At 42.8% G+C, this 15292-nt stretch overlaps 1 protein-coding gene across 1 annotated transcript in view; it reads right to left on the bottom strand.

Annotated features, from left to right (window-relative positions):
• LOC139391895 (oxysterol-binding protein-related protein 10-like) overlaps nucleotides 1-15292 on the bottom strand; it is an 85048-nt gene that overhangs the window by 32047 nt on the left and 37709 nt on the right. The window lies entirely within an intron of this gene.

Below are 15292 nucleotides of genomic sequence, written 5' to 3'. Positions count from 1 at the left end.
CACTCTAGACCCGCTAATGAAATTCTGATTTCATATTTCAGAAAAAAGGGGTATTGGAGGAGTAGCAAGCTGCTAGTCTAGACACACAGTCTGGTTAAATTAGCAGAAAGTTGCAAGCTGTGATTGTTCTTGGTGGATTTCTGTGACCTACTGTATGAGTACATGTAGATATATAGACAAAGACTCTAGAGATGCAGTCTAGTCTAGATACACAGGACCGAAAGTCTTGACCCATGAACTCTCATGAAATATTTATTTTGGAGGTCGACCGATTAAATCGACTTGGCCGATTTAATTAGGGTCGATTTAAAGTTTCCATAACAATCAGTAATCTGCCTTTTTGGACACCGATTATGGCCGATTACATTGCAATCCACGAGGAGGCTGCGTGGCAGGCTGACCACCTGTTACGCAAGTGCAGCATCAAAATAACTTGTCTTTAAAAAAAAAACAATCTTCACATAATCACTAGTTAACTACACATGGTTGATGATATTATTAGGTTAACAAGCTTGTTTTGCATTGCATATAATCAATGCGGTGCCTGTTGATTTATGATCGAATCACAGCCTACTTCAACTTCGCCAAACGGGTGATGATTTAACAAAAGCGCATTCGTGGAAAGAGCACAATCGTTGCACAAATGTACCTAAGTATAAACATCAATGCCTTTCTTAAAATCAATACACAAGTATAATTTTTTAAACCTGCATATGTAGTTAATATTGCCTGCTAACATGAATTTATTTTAACTAGGGAAATTGTGTCACTCCTCTTGCGTTCAGTGCAAGCAGTCAGGGTATATGCAGCAGTTTGGGCCGCCTGGCTCGTTGTGAACTTTGGGAAGATTGTAATTAATTTGCCAGAATTGTACATAATTATGACATAACATTGAAGGTTGTGCAATGTAACAGCAATATTTAGACTTAGGGTTGCCACCCGTTCGATTAAATACGAAAAGGTTCTGTATTTCACTGAAAGAATAAACGTTTTGTTTTCGAAATTATAGTTTCCGGATTTGATAATATTGATCATATTAATGGCCAAAGGTTAGTATTTCTGTCTGTTTATTATAATTAAGTATATGATTTGATACTGAACGGTGGTAGGCAGCAGCAGGCCCGTAAGCATTCATTCAAACAGCACTTTACTGCGTTTGTCAGCAGCTCATAGCAATGCTTGAATCAACTCCCGAGATTAGGCTGGCATTACTAAAGTGCCTATAAGAACATCCAATAGTCAAAGGTATATGAAATACAAATGGTATAGAGAGAAATAGTCCTATAATAATTACAACCTAAAACTTCTTAACTGGGAATATTGAAGACTCATGTTAAAAGGAACCACCAGCTTGTTCTGAGCAAGCAGCTTATACGTTAGCTTTCTTACATGGCACATATTGTACTTTTACTTTCTTCTCTAACACTGTGTTTTTGCATTATTTAAACCAAATTGAACATGTTTCATTATTTGAGACTACCTTTATTTTATTTCTGTATTATATTACGTTAAAATAAGTGTTCATTATTCATTCACTATTGTTACAATTGTCATTATTACAAAATATATATATATATATATATATATATATATATATATATATATATATATATATATATATATACACACACACACACAGTGGGGCAAAAAAGTATTTAGTCAGCCACCAATTGTGCAAGTTCTCCCACTTAAAAAGATGAGAAAGGCCTGTAATTTTCATCATAGGTACACTTCAACTAAAAATCCAAAAAATCACATTGTAGGATTTTTAATGAATTTATTTGCAAATTATGGCTATTTAGTCACTTTTAGCAATAGTCCACAGAAAAATATGCAGATGATTACCCCGCCCCATCATCCCCAAAAAGCACTTGTGTCGAGTAACTGCCATCAAACAAACACCAATTCTGACCACTCAATTGAAATCCTCGATAAATCACAGTTATAAGGGATATGATCATAGGGAAGCCAAAATATCACCATGGAAGCCCTAAGCCAAATGGGAGAGTCCAGATGAGACTGGCACCAGCACACATACTCTAAGGGTTGATTTGTCCTGTCAACACACACCAAGTCAACTGACCATGTCAAACATCCCTATTGATTTATCTAACATCCTCTGCAAAATGAGACAATGTGTGGAAATGACATCAGACGCAGCTCACTTGGCAAATGGAATGACATCAAAGTACATACACTACATGACCAAAAGTATGTGGACACCTGCTTGTCGAACATCTCATTCCAAAATCAATGGCAGTAACATGGAGTTGTTCCCCCTTTGCTGCTACAACAGCCTCCACTCTTCTAGGAAGGCTTTCCACTAGATGTTGGAACATTGCTGCGGGGACTTGCTTCCATTCATCCACAAGAGCATTACTGAACTGATGTTGGGCGATTGGCACTATACATTGGGGCAGGTAGCATTCTCCTGGCATACGCCAAACCCAGATTCCTCCGTCGGACTGCCAGATGCTGAAACCTGATGCATCACTCCAGAGAATGCGTTTCCGCTGCTCCAAAGTCCAATGGTGGCAAGCGTTATACCAGTCCAGACGACGCTTGGCAGTGTGCATGGTGATCTTAGGCTTGTATGCGGCTGCTCAGCCATGGAAACCCATTTCATGAAGCTCCAGACAAACAGTTATTGTGCTGACGTGGAATCCAGAGGCCGTTTGGAAATCGGTAGTGAGTGTTGCAACCGAGGCCAGAAGATTTTACGCAATACGTGTTTCAGCACTTGACCATCCCAATTTGTGAGCTTGTGTGACCTACCACTTCGTGGCTGAGCCGTTGTTTCTCCTAGACGTTTCGACATCACAATAACATCACCTACAGTTGACCAGGGCAGAATTTTGATTAACTTACTTGTTGGAAAGGTAGCATACTATGACGGTGCCACGTTGAAAGTCACTTAGCCCATAAGTAAGGCCATTCTACTGCCAATGTGTGTCAGTGGAGATGGCTGTGTGCTGATTTTAAACACAAGTCAGCATTGGGTGCTGAAATAGCCAAATCCACTAATTTGAAGGGGTGTCCACATACTTTAGTATATATACACCTACATTTGTAGGCCTAGTACAGTTGTGTTGGAAGTTTACATACACCTTAGCCAACTACATTTAAACTCAGTTTTTCACAAATCCTGACATTTAATCCTAGTAAAAATTCCCTGTTTTAGGTCAGTTAGGATCACCACTTTATTTTAAGAATGTGAAATGTCAGAATAATAGTAGAGAGAATGATTTATTTCAGCTTTTATTTATTTAATCACATTCCCATTTACATACACTCAATTAGTATTTGGTAGCATTGCCTTTAAATTGTTTAACTTGGGTCAAACGTTTCAGGTAGCCTTCCACAAGCTTCCCACAATAAGTTGGGTGAATTTTGGCCCATTCCTCCTGACAGAGCTGGTGTAACTGAGCCAGGTTTGAAGGCCACCTTGCTCGCACACACTTTTTCCGTTCTGCCCACAAATGTTCTATAGGATTGAGGTCAGGGCTTTGTGATGGCCACTCCAATACCTTGACTTTGTGGTCCTTAAGCCATTTTGCCACAACTTTGGAAGTATGCTTGGGGTCCTTGTCCATTTGGAAGACCCATTTGCGAACAAGCTTTAACTTTCTGACTCATGTCTTGAGATGTTGCTTCAATATATCCACATAATTTCCCTACCTCATGATGCCATCTATTTTGTGAAGTGCACCAGTCCCATCTTTTTCCCCATGTGCAGTTGCACACCGTAGTCTGGCTTTTTTATGGCAGTTTGGAGCAGTTGCTTCTTCCTTGATGAGTGGCCTTTCAGGGTATGTCAATATAGGACTCGTTTTACTGTGGATATAGATACTTTTGTACCTGTTTCCTCCAGCATCTTCACAAGGTCCTTTGCTGTTGATTTGGGATTGATTTGCACTTTGCGCACCAAAGTACGTTCATCTCTAGGAGACAGAACGCGTCTCCTTCCTGAGCGGTATGATGGCTGCGTGGTCCCGTGGTGTTTATACTTGTGTACTATTGTTTGTACAGATGAACGTGGTACCCTCAGGCGTTTGGAAATTGCTCCGAAGGATGAACCAGACTTGTGGAGGTCTACAATTCATTTTCTGAGGACTTGGCTGATTTCTTTTGATTTTCCTATTATGTCAAGCAAAGAGGCACTGAGTTTGAAGGTAGGCCTTGAAATACATCCACAAGTACACTTCCAATTGACTCAAATTATGTCAATTAGCCTATCAGAAGCTTCTAAAGCCATGACATCATTTTCTGGAATGTTCCAAGCTGTTTAAAGGCACAGTCAACTTAGTGTATGTAAACTTCTGACCCACTGAAATTGTGATACAGTGAAATAATCTGTCTGTAAACAATTGTTGAAAAAAATACTTGTGTCATGCACAAAGTAGAAGTCCTAACCGACTTGCCAAAACTATAGTTTATTAACAAGACATTTGTGGAGTGGTTGAAAAACGAGTTTTAATGACTCCAACCTAAGCGTCTGTAAACTTTCGACTTCAACTGTATATACTTTTTTTTCTTTTTTTAAACAGTTGTCACAATTTAAAATTAGATTGGCTTTTGGCCCAATATAATTGCCTTAAACATTTTACTCAGTCCTATTATCGATGTTTTACAAAGAAAAAGTACAGAGAATCCATCTTTCCTAAATGTTACCACCGAGCCACATTCAGCGATTACACCTTAGAGCCACATCAATCATTCTAAATTACAAGTCTGGTTTATAATACCTGCCGTAACCTCATGGTGGCATTTGTCCGTGTTGCAATTATTCTCAGCACGCATCAAGATCAAAAAGTCCCTATCCCTATCCCCCCCCCCTGCATTCAACCCCATTGTGTAATCTGATAGAGATGATGTGCTGACATGGGGTGTTTAATTAATCTAGCCTCGCGTGTCACCTGATCCCGTGAGCTTACATTAAACGCTGCACGGATATGATAGCGCAACGGTAATCATGAGGCTGGAATTAATCTGTAATGACAAGAATTTATGACAAAGTAATGTTATCATTTCTACATTTGAGAGGGTTATTATGATCTAGCATGACAGCTAATATGTTAGAGGAGGCAATCTTATCAATAATCTCATTCTGAATGTAAATGATCATTAAACTGTGATGATGGAATAACAAGATGTCAAAATCAAAGTTCAATGCGACTCAAACGACAGAGCGATTTCTTTGACATTGTAACTCTACTGATCTATTAGATATTCATTTTTCCTGACCAGGAAATAGCCCTCACTTTGTGCCCCCTCTTCCACCCTAAGCTTGCACACACGCACGCATAAACCCCCCCCCCCCTCAAAACACACACACTAACCTGGCTATCTATCATTGATACAGTCTAGACACAATTCAGTCATACCATGTAGCATTTTAACCCAGCATTTATAAAGCATCCTCCTGGGATCTACTCAATTCTAATTCAACTCCTTACTCTGTGACCCACTTATTTGACAGCAGCACTGTTAACATTTTCAGAAGCCTTGAGTGCCTACACCCCTCTGAGCAACAGTCATGGCAATGGAATTTCACAACAGAGGCTAAATGCAATCGCATCATCATGAGTCTTGGTTTTCATGGCCATTTCATCTTTTCATTGTTAGTACCATATGCAGGGAAATGCTTCTAAGCAGTAAATGTGATTGCATACTGTAGCTTTGTAACCAAGCCAAATAATCTGCTCCTACCTTTGTATAATACATATAAATGTTCAATAAGTGCCTTTCATTTGCATCACGCAAACTGCATTTTTTGTCGTTTTTTAAATGCTCTAAGCACAGATATGCACAGCCATCATACCACAAACGCTCAGCATTTAACACCATAGTACCCTCCAAACTTGTCATTAAACTCGAGACCCTGGGTCTCGACCCCACCCTGTGCAACTAGGTCCTGGACTTTCTGACGTGCCATCCCCAGGTGGTGAAGGTAGGAAACAACATCTCCACCCCGCTGATCCTCAACATTGGGGCCCCACAAGGGTGCGTTCTCAGCCCTCTCCTGTACTCCTTGTTCACCCATGACTGCGTGGCCATGCACGCCTCCAACTCAATCATCAAGTTTGCAGATGACACTACAGTGGTAGGCTTGATTACCAACAACGAAGAGACTGCCTACAGGGAGGAGGTGAGGGCACTGAGACTGTTGTATCAGGAAAATAACCTCTCACTCAACGTCAACAAAACATAGGAGATGATCGAGGACTTCAGGAAACAGCAGAGGGAGCACCCCCCTATCCACATCGACGGGACAGTAGTGGAGAAGGTGGAACGTTTAAGTTCCTCGGCGTACACATCACAGACAAACTGAAATGGTCCACCCACACAGACAGCGTGTTGAAGGCGCAGCAGAGCCTCAGGAGATTTGGCTTGTCACCTAAAACACTCACAAACTTTTACAGATGCACAATCGAGAGAATCCTGTGGGGCTGCATCACCGCCTGGTACGGCAACTGCACCGCCCTCAACCGCAAGGCTCTCCAGAGGGTAGTGCGGTCTGCACAACGCATCACCGGGGGCAAACTACCTGCCCTCCAGGACACCGACAGCACCCGATGTCACAGGAAGGCCAAAAAGATCATCAAGGACAACAACCACCCGACCCACTGCCTGTTCACCCCGCTATCATCCAGAAGGTGAGGTCAGTACAGTTGCATCAAAGCTGGGACCGAGAGACTGAAAAACAGCTTCTATCTCAAGGCCATCAGACTGTTAAACAGCCACCACTAACATAAAGGCGCTGCGGCCAACATACAGACTCAAATCTCAGCACACTTTAATAAATGGATTAATGAAGGTATCACTAGTCACTTTAAATAACGGCACTTTAATAATGTTTACATATTCTACATTACTCATCTCATGTGTATATACTCTATACCATCTACCGCATCTTGCCATCGCTCATCCTTATATTTATATATACATATTTGTATTCATCTCTTTACATTTGTGTGTATAAGGTAGTTGTTGTGAATTTTGTTAGATATTACTGCATTGTCGGAACTAGAAGCACTTGCATTTCGCTACACTCGCATTAACATCTGCTAACCATGTGTATGTGACCAATAAAATGTCATTTGATTTGAATCAACAGTAGGTGCATACTCAACTGCTGTACATACTAAAGTCTTATGAATACAGATATGCAGAGCAATTAAACATCATTTTAATTAGGCCTGAAGAACTGCACTAGACTTATGTGCACTGAAAATAGACCATCAACGTAAAGTAATACGAGCACATCTGATATGCAAATGATGTGCAGTAATGTGTGAAGATAGAAGTCAAACAAAACATGTACCATGACTGTCCTGTGAGGATCCAGATGGGTCGGATCAGCTTTGCAATGGATGACTTCGGCCAGACCCCCTCTCGCCCGCAGAGGGGAGGAGAAGGGAGGGTTGACAGTTCACACCCTGTTGTAAATCAATGATTAGAACATTCAGCTATCTCCCTCTCCAAATTCACACAGGAATGTGCCTTTGTCTAAACAGACATTTTTCCGCTGAAACTCCAACTCGTTCTAAAGCAAATACTGGAACAATATTTCTAACATAGAACGTGGGGAACGGTCAGTGGCGATCTAAAGAATAATAATGTAATTTAGGGTTGTTAGGTCACTAGGGTAACAAAGGGTTCAATGGCGATCAAATCATAGCAGAGCTTCTAGAGAGCATCGGTTTAAGAGAAGTACATAAGCGCCAAAAATTTGAGAAAGAGGAATAAGAAGTCACCATGACTGGTCATGGAATTGCCCCCGGGCTTTGACTATAGACTCAGATACAAATGTTACAACACACAAGGTAAACTACATCACAACAGCCAATTCCAATCAAACTCCGATAAGTCAATCTGTTTTCACCATGAACACGAATGACATCAGACCATTGCTAACAATCACTCCACTTTGTGGGGAATATGACCACAACTCAGAGGTATGGCAACTCAGAGGCCATACCTCAAAACAATCCTTGACGACTGCTTAACCTGTGATGCGCTAATTGATTCGGGCTCGACAATATCGCTCATCTCTCAAACTTTATTCAATGATCTCAAAAGGGCTGGGAATCCAGCTAAACAAAACGTTGGTTAAAAACGTAACGATGCGACACAAAAATGTGTGGTTTCACTCAGACTACCTTGCCTCTCACAACACGATTCATGCAGAAACTACACTTCCAAGACGTATCGCTTGTTCACCCTGTGTATGTTACCAACCTCGACATTGAACACCTGCTACTCAGAGCAGACTTGATGGATCGTTTGGTCCCACTGATGGATTGGAAAAAGAACCAATTGTGGTCACAGGTCCCAGTGTCGTCTCCACTGATCACACTGTATTCTCCAAACACTGGCTGCAACAGTCAAGGAGTATCTGTCGACAGGACCCCTTGGGAAACAAACGTCTCGACACCTCTTGATGCAGAATCTGACTCAAGCTGATTTTACAATATCTCATCACATTCGCTCTAGGCGACCCATTTTGATAGCCTTTAGCCGCACCCTCATCCTACTCCTCCTCTGTTCCTCGGGTGATGTGGAGATAAACCCAGGCCCTGCATGTCCCCAGGCACTGCTTTAGCACACTGCCAACCCTGATGTCCTTGCAGTGTCTGAATCCTGGCTTAGGAAGGCCACCAAAAATTCTGAGATTTCCATACCCAACTATAACACTTTCCGTCAAGATAGAACTACCAAAGGGGGAGGAGTTGCAATCTACTGCAGAGATTGACAGAACTTTGCAGGCTTACTTTCCAGGTCCATGTTCGAACTTCTAATTAAAAAAATTAATCTATCCAGAAATAAGTCTCTCACTGTTGCCGCCTGCTACCGACCCCCTCAGCTCCCAGCTGTGCCCTGGACACCATCTGTGAATTGATCGCCCCCCATCTAGCTTCAGAGTTTGTTCTGTTAGGTGACCTAAACTGGGATATGCTTAACACCCTGGCAGTCCTACAATCTAAGCTAGATGCCCTCAATCTCACACAAATCATCAAGGAACCCACCAGGTACAACCCTAAATCCGTAAACATGGGCACCCTAATTGACATTATCCTGACCAACTTGCCCTCCAAATACACCTCTGCTGTCTTCAATCAGGATCTCAGCGATCACTGCCTCCTTGCCTGTATCCGCTACGGGTCTGCGGTCAAACGACCACCCCTCATTACTGTCAAACGCTCCCTAAAACAGTTCTGCTAGCAGGCCTTTCTAATCGACCTGGCCCGGGTATCCTGGAAGGATATTGACCTCATCCCATCAGTAGAGGATGCCTGGTCATTCTTTAAAATAACTTCCTCAACATCTTAGACAAGCATGCTCCGTTCAAAAAATGCAGAACTAAGAACAGATAGCCCTTGGGTCACTCCAGACCTGACTGCCCTCGACCAGCACAAAAACATCCTGCAATAGCATCGAATAGTCCCCGCGATATGCAACTGTTCAGGGAAGCCAGGAACCAATAAACGCAGTCAGTCAGGAAAGCAAAGGCCGGATTTTTCAAGCAGAAATTTGCATCCTGTAGCTCTAACTCCAAAAGGTTCTGGGACACTAAAGTCCATGGAGAACAAGAGCACCTCCTCCCAGCTGCCCACTGCACTGAGGCTAAGTAACACGGTCACCACCAATAAATCCGTGATAATCGAAAACTTCAACAAGCATTTCTCAACGGCTGGCCATGCCTTCCTCCTGGCTACTCCAACCTCGGCCAACAGCTCCGCCCCCCCCCCCCCCCCCCCCACACACACACACAGCTACTCGCCGACACCTCCCCAGCTTCTCCTTTACCCAAATCCAGATAGCAGATGTTCTGAAAGAGCTGCAAAACATGGACCCATACAAATCAGCTGGGCTTGACAATCTGGACCCTCTATTTCTGAAACTGTCCGCCACCATTGTCACAACCCTTATTACCAGCCTGTTCAACCTCTCCTTCGTATCATCTGAGATCCCCAAGGATTGGAAAACTGCCGCGGTCATCCCCCTCTTCAAAGGGGGAGACAGTTTGGGTCCAGGGTGTTACAGACCTATATCCATCCTGCCCTGCCTATCTAAGGTCTTCGAAAGCCAAGTCAACAAACAGATCACTGACCATCTCGAATCCCACCGTACCTTCTCCGCTGTGCAATCCGGTTTCCGAGCCGGTCACGGGTGCACCTCATTCACGCTCAAGGTACTAAACGATATCATAACCGCCATCGATAAAAAAACAGTACTGTGCAGCCGTCTTCATCGACCTGGCCAAGGCTTTCGACTCTGTCAATCACCATATTCTTATCGGCAGACTCATTAGCCTTGGTTTTTCTAACGACTGCCTTGCCTGGTTCACCAACTACTTTGCAGACAGAGTTCAGTGTGTCAAATCGGAGAGCATGTTGTCCGGTCCTCTGGCAGTCTCTATGGGGGTGCCACCGGGTTCAATTCTCGGGCCGACTCTTTTCTCTGTATATATCAATGATGTTGCTCTTGCTGCGGGCGATTCCCAGATCCACCTCTACGCAGACAACACCATTCTGTATACTTCTGGCCCTTCCTTGGACACTGTGCTATCTAACCTCCAAACGAGCTTCAATGCCATACAACACTCCTTCCGTGGCCTCCAACTGCTCTTAAACGCTAGTAAAACCAAATGCATACTTTTCAACCGTTCGCTGCCTGCACCCGCACGCCCGACTAGCATCACCACCCTGGATGGTTCCGACCTAGAATATGTGGACATCTATAAGTACCTAGGTGTCTGGCTAGACTGCAAACTCTCCTTCCAGACTCATATCAAACATCTCCAATCCGGCCTCCAGGGTGGCGCAGTGGTTAAGAGCGCTGTACTGCAGCGCCAGCTGTGCCACCAGAGATTCTGGGTTCGCGCACAATTGGCCCAGCGTCGTCCGGGTTAGGGAGGGCTTGGCCGGTAGGGATATCCTTGACTCATCGCGCACCAGCGACTCCTGTGACGGGCCGGGTGCAGTGCACGCTAACCAAGGTTGCCAGGTGCACGGTGTTTCCTCCGACACATTGGTGCGGCTGGCTTCTGGGTTGGATGCGCGCTGTGTTAAGAAGCAGTGCGGCTTGGTTGGGTTGTGTATCGGAGGACGCATGACTTTCAACCTTCGTCTCTCCCGAGCCCATACGGGAGTTGTAGCGATGAGACAAGATAGTAGCTACCATGAAATTGGGGAGAAAAAGGGGTAAAATTCACACAAAAACACACAAAAAATGTCTTTGCCCATGGGAGAAATATATTTTCACCCGCCAGTTCCTTTTCCAAAAACTTCATCTAAATTGTTGAATGGGTTTCCTGTAAACAATAGATATTATATTCCTTCTCTTTTAGCCAGGTAAATACTGATCGGAATTTCTTATTATCTGCTAGGCCATTACAATTGTAACTGGCTATACTTATTTCACCACTTACCATAATGAGACACAACTTTCAATTCTATTTATCTAAATATATGTTTGTAAACGTACCATTAAAAAGTAACATGATGATTGAGTGTCTATATAGCTGTACCATGATATTTGCATTGCTACTAAGTAAACCTCCAATTGGTCCCCACCATTCCACCCGCTATAAGCCCTCCCCATCCCGAGCTGGGCCGCCATCCCAATGCCCGGAAGACCACCTCCGACCCCCCGCATCCCATAGCCCTGAACAGACTGGGATCCATCCTTTGAAAAGAGCACACAGTGCCATTTACCGAATTGAAGTAGATCAACTGTCAAATGCATTTCCATCGCAACACACGCAACAAAAAAAAAACATCTCCAATCCAAAATCAAATCTAGAGTCGGCTTTCTATTTCGCAACAAAGCCTCCTTCACTCACGCCGCAAAACTTACCCTAGTAAAATGGACTATCCTACTGATCCTCGACTTCGGCGATGTCATCTACAAAATAGCTTCCAATACTCTACTCAGCAAACTGGATGCAGTTTATCACAGTGCCATCTATTTTGTTACTAAAGCACCTTATACCCCCCACCACTGCGACCTGTACGCTCTAGTCGGCTGGCCCTCGCTACATGTTCGTCGCCAGACCCACTGGCTCCAGGTCATCTACAAGTCTATGCTAGGTAAAGCTCCGCCTTATCTCAGTTCACTGGTCACGTTGGCAACACCCACCCGTAGCACGCGCTCCAGCAGGTGTATCTCACTGATCATCCCTAAAGCCAAAACCTCATTTGGCCGCCTTTCCTTCCAGTTCTCTGCTGCCTGCGACTGGAACGAATTGCAAAAATCTCTGAAGTTGTAGACTTATCTCCCTCACCAAATTTAAACATCTGCTATCTCAGCAGCTAACCGATCGCTGCAGCTGTACATAGTCCATCGGTATATGGCCCACCCAATTTACCTATCTCATCCCCATACTGTTTTTATTTTATTTACTTTTCTGCTCTTTTGCACACCAGTATCTATACCTGCACATGTTCATCTGATAATTTATCACTCCAGTGTTAATCTGCTAAATTGTAATTATTCACTCCTATGGCCTATTTATTGCCTAACTCCCTCATGCTTTTTGCACACAATGTATATAGATTTTTTTTTCTACTATGTTATTGACTTGTTTATTGTTTACTCCATGTGTAAATCTGTGTTGTTGTCTGTTCACACTGCTATGCTTTATCTTGGTCAGGTCGCAGTTGCAAATGAGAACTTGTTCTCAACTAGCCTACCTGGTTAAATAAAGGTGAAATATAAAATAAATAAATAAAAAATTCAATCAGAAAACCTGATAGACTAATGTTTTCATGATTTCGAGCCAGCAGTCTCCATGAGTGAGCAACTTCACTCCTCCTTGGAGTCATGCGATACTGTGGATAAGATGAACTTCTCTTGTTCTTCAGACACTTCCGCAAGCACCGCGACCGTCTCAGGAATCAAAGCATCAATGTTCAGAGTGGACTCTGCTTCCGATGATACATTTTTTACTTTGAGGGGGACTGAAACCCCTTACAGCGCAAATAACGGAGTCAGTCGTAACACTGACCCTGTGATTCCAACTGGTGAAACACTGTGCGATATCGCCGAAATATATCCTTGTCCAAGTTAGCAGATACTAGAACGATTGCCACACGCAGACGCTGTGGTGAATGGTAGGCCACAACAGCCACTGAGCGTTTTGGAGCACAAACACTAGGAGATTTGGTTGAAAGGTTAAAGCCAATCTACTAACAACATGGCTGATGACAACTCAAACAAAGGGTCCAACCTTTTTGTTTGTACCTCGAAAGTTCCAGAAAATGATGTCATGGCTTTAGAAGCTTCTGATAGGCTAATTGACATAATTTGAGTCAATTGGAGGTGTACATGTGGATGTATTTCAAGGCCTACCTTCAAACCCAGTGCCTCTTTGCTTGACATCATGGGAAAATCAAAAGAACTCAGCCAAGACCTCAGAAAAGAATGTGTAGACCTCCACAAGTCTGGTTCATCCTTGGGAGCAATTTCCAAACGCCTGAAGGTACCACATTCATCTGTACAAACAATAGTACGCAAGTACAAACACCATGGGATCGCGCTGCCATCATACCGCTCAGGAAGGAGATGCGTTCTGTCTCCTAGAGATGAACGTACTTTGGTGCGAAAAGAGCAAATCAATCCCAAAACAACAGCAAAGGACCTTGTGAAGATGTTGGAGGAAACAGGTACAAAAGTGATTAGAACATTCAGCTATCTCCCTCTCCAAATTCACACAGGAATGTGCCTTGGTCGATACAGACATTTTCCTGCTGAAACTATAACATGTTCTAAAGCAAATGCTGGAACAATATTTCTAACATTGAACAGGCAATGGTCAGAGGTGATCTAAAGAATGTTTTTTTTTTTTTTGATGTCATTAAAAATGTTATAAAGGAAATACTGTAACTTTTCAAATATACACAATAGAATAAAATACACAATATCCTCTACATTGTGTATGAAATATGAACAATGATGAAAGTGTTTTTGTTAAGAGAGGGATGTGATCTTAGAAACTATAAGAGGAAATTGTTTCTATAACTTTGTACAAGTGAGTAGTCACCGCCCCCTTGAGTGAGGTCAGAGTGTGTCAGCCTCATGAACTGCCCCTTCTGAATGAACTGTATAAAACAATGGGTTAAGAATTAACATATCAGACTAGAAAGGTGAGCTGCAGCTCACATCCAAAGTGGTTTGAACTCTGAAATCTCAACGAGGTAGAGACAATAGTCACCTCCCGGACAATCACTGGTACGGCTGATTAGCTATCCTAAGTATCTAGAAAAGTGAACTTAAATGGGACCATTCTACTATTCTTCTCAAATCACCGTAGTACGCTACTCTCATCCCCCAATGGGAACCATCGACACGGCTGGCTAGCCTATCTTCAAAGAGGCAGCTTCAAGAGCGAATGGAAATCAACTCTGTAGTTCTGTTCAGAACTACACCACAAACCAAGACATTTATACGTAAATACATTCATGATTTCTTACTCCAAACGGGCGGTGGTTCGTGTGCAAAGTATATGATTACTGTGAGAGTAGTTTCTAAATGTATCAAAGTATTATGTCTCTGTCCCTCTCTCTCGCCCTTCCCATCTTTTTTGTAACAAGCCGCCATTTTGTGTCAGTGCACTAGGGACCTGATTTAATGTATTAAGTGTGTATGTTTATCCTGTGTTACCTTTTAGTTAGCTAGCAAATAAATAATTAAACCAATTTATGTAGTACGGAATCATAAGGCTGTTTTTTTTTTACAGATGCAGGTTACAGCTGTTCAGAATGATGATATGATACAAGATTATGATTAATCCGTTGACTGTTTATGGATGTGATAGGTAAAGACGTTTAGAGTCTTTAGAATTCGGGAGATGGTAACTTTTTAAAGAACCGCTCTCGTGGTGCCCCAATTCCTAATAAGTTAATTGTTAGGTGATTAATTTAATCGCGTAACAATTAAACAAATAACAGTCATCAGATTAATGAAATTAAAGTCACAACACTTCTTTAAACATTCATTAGGGCTCTAGTTGTCTCTGGGACCCACTACACAGCAGATCCTCTGAGACTATCTCCACTCCTTGCTCTGACGCAGGACATGACTAAGGTAAGGTGGGGACATAATTTTTCAAAGATGCTGTTCAAAAGCACCACATGACGAAAACATGTGTACAGAGATGCACAGGGACATCCTAATAGGTGAGTTTACTGCACATGGAGAGTAATTATGATTTACACAGAGCGAGAGAGAGAGATAATGAGACCGAGAGATAATGAGAGAGAAAGCGAAAAAAGGAATTATCCCCTTA

Source organism: Oncorhynchus clarkii, chromosome 32 (genome assembly GCF_045791955.1).
Source record: "Oncorhynchus clarkii lewisi isolate Uvic-CL-2024 chromosome 32, UVic_Ocla_1.0, whole genome shotgun sequence".
In the NCBI taxonomy this organism is placed as follows: Eukaryota; Metazoa; Chordata; class Actinopteri; order Salmoniformes; family Salmonidae; genus Oncorhynchus; species Oncorhynchus clarkii.
This window is presented reverse-complemented; position numbering and strand designations above follow the sequence as displayed.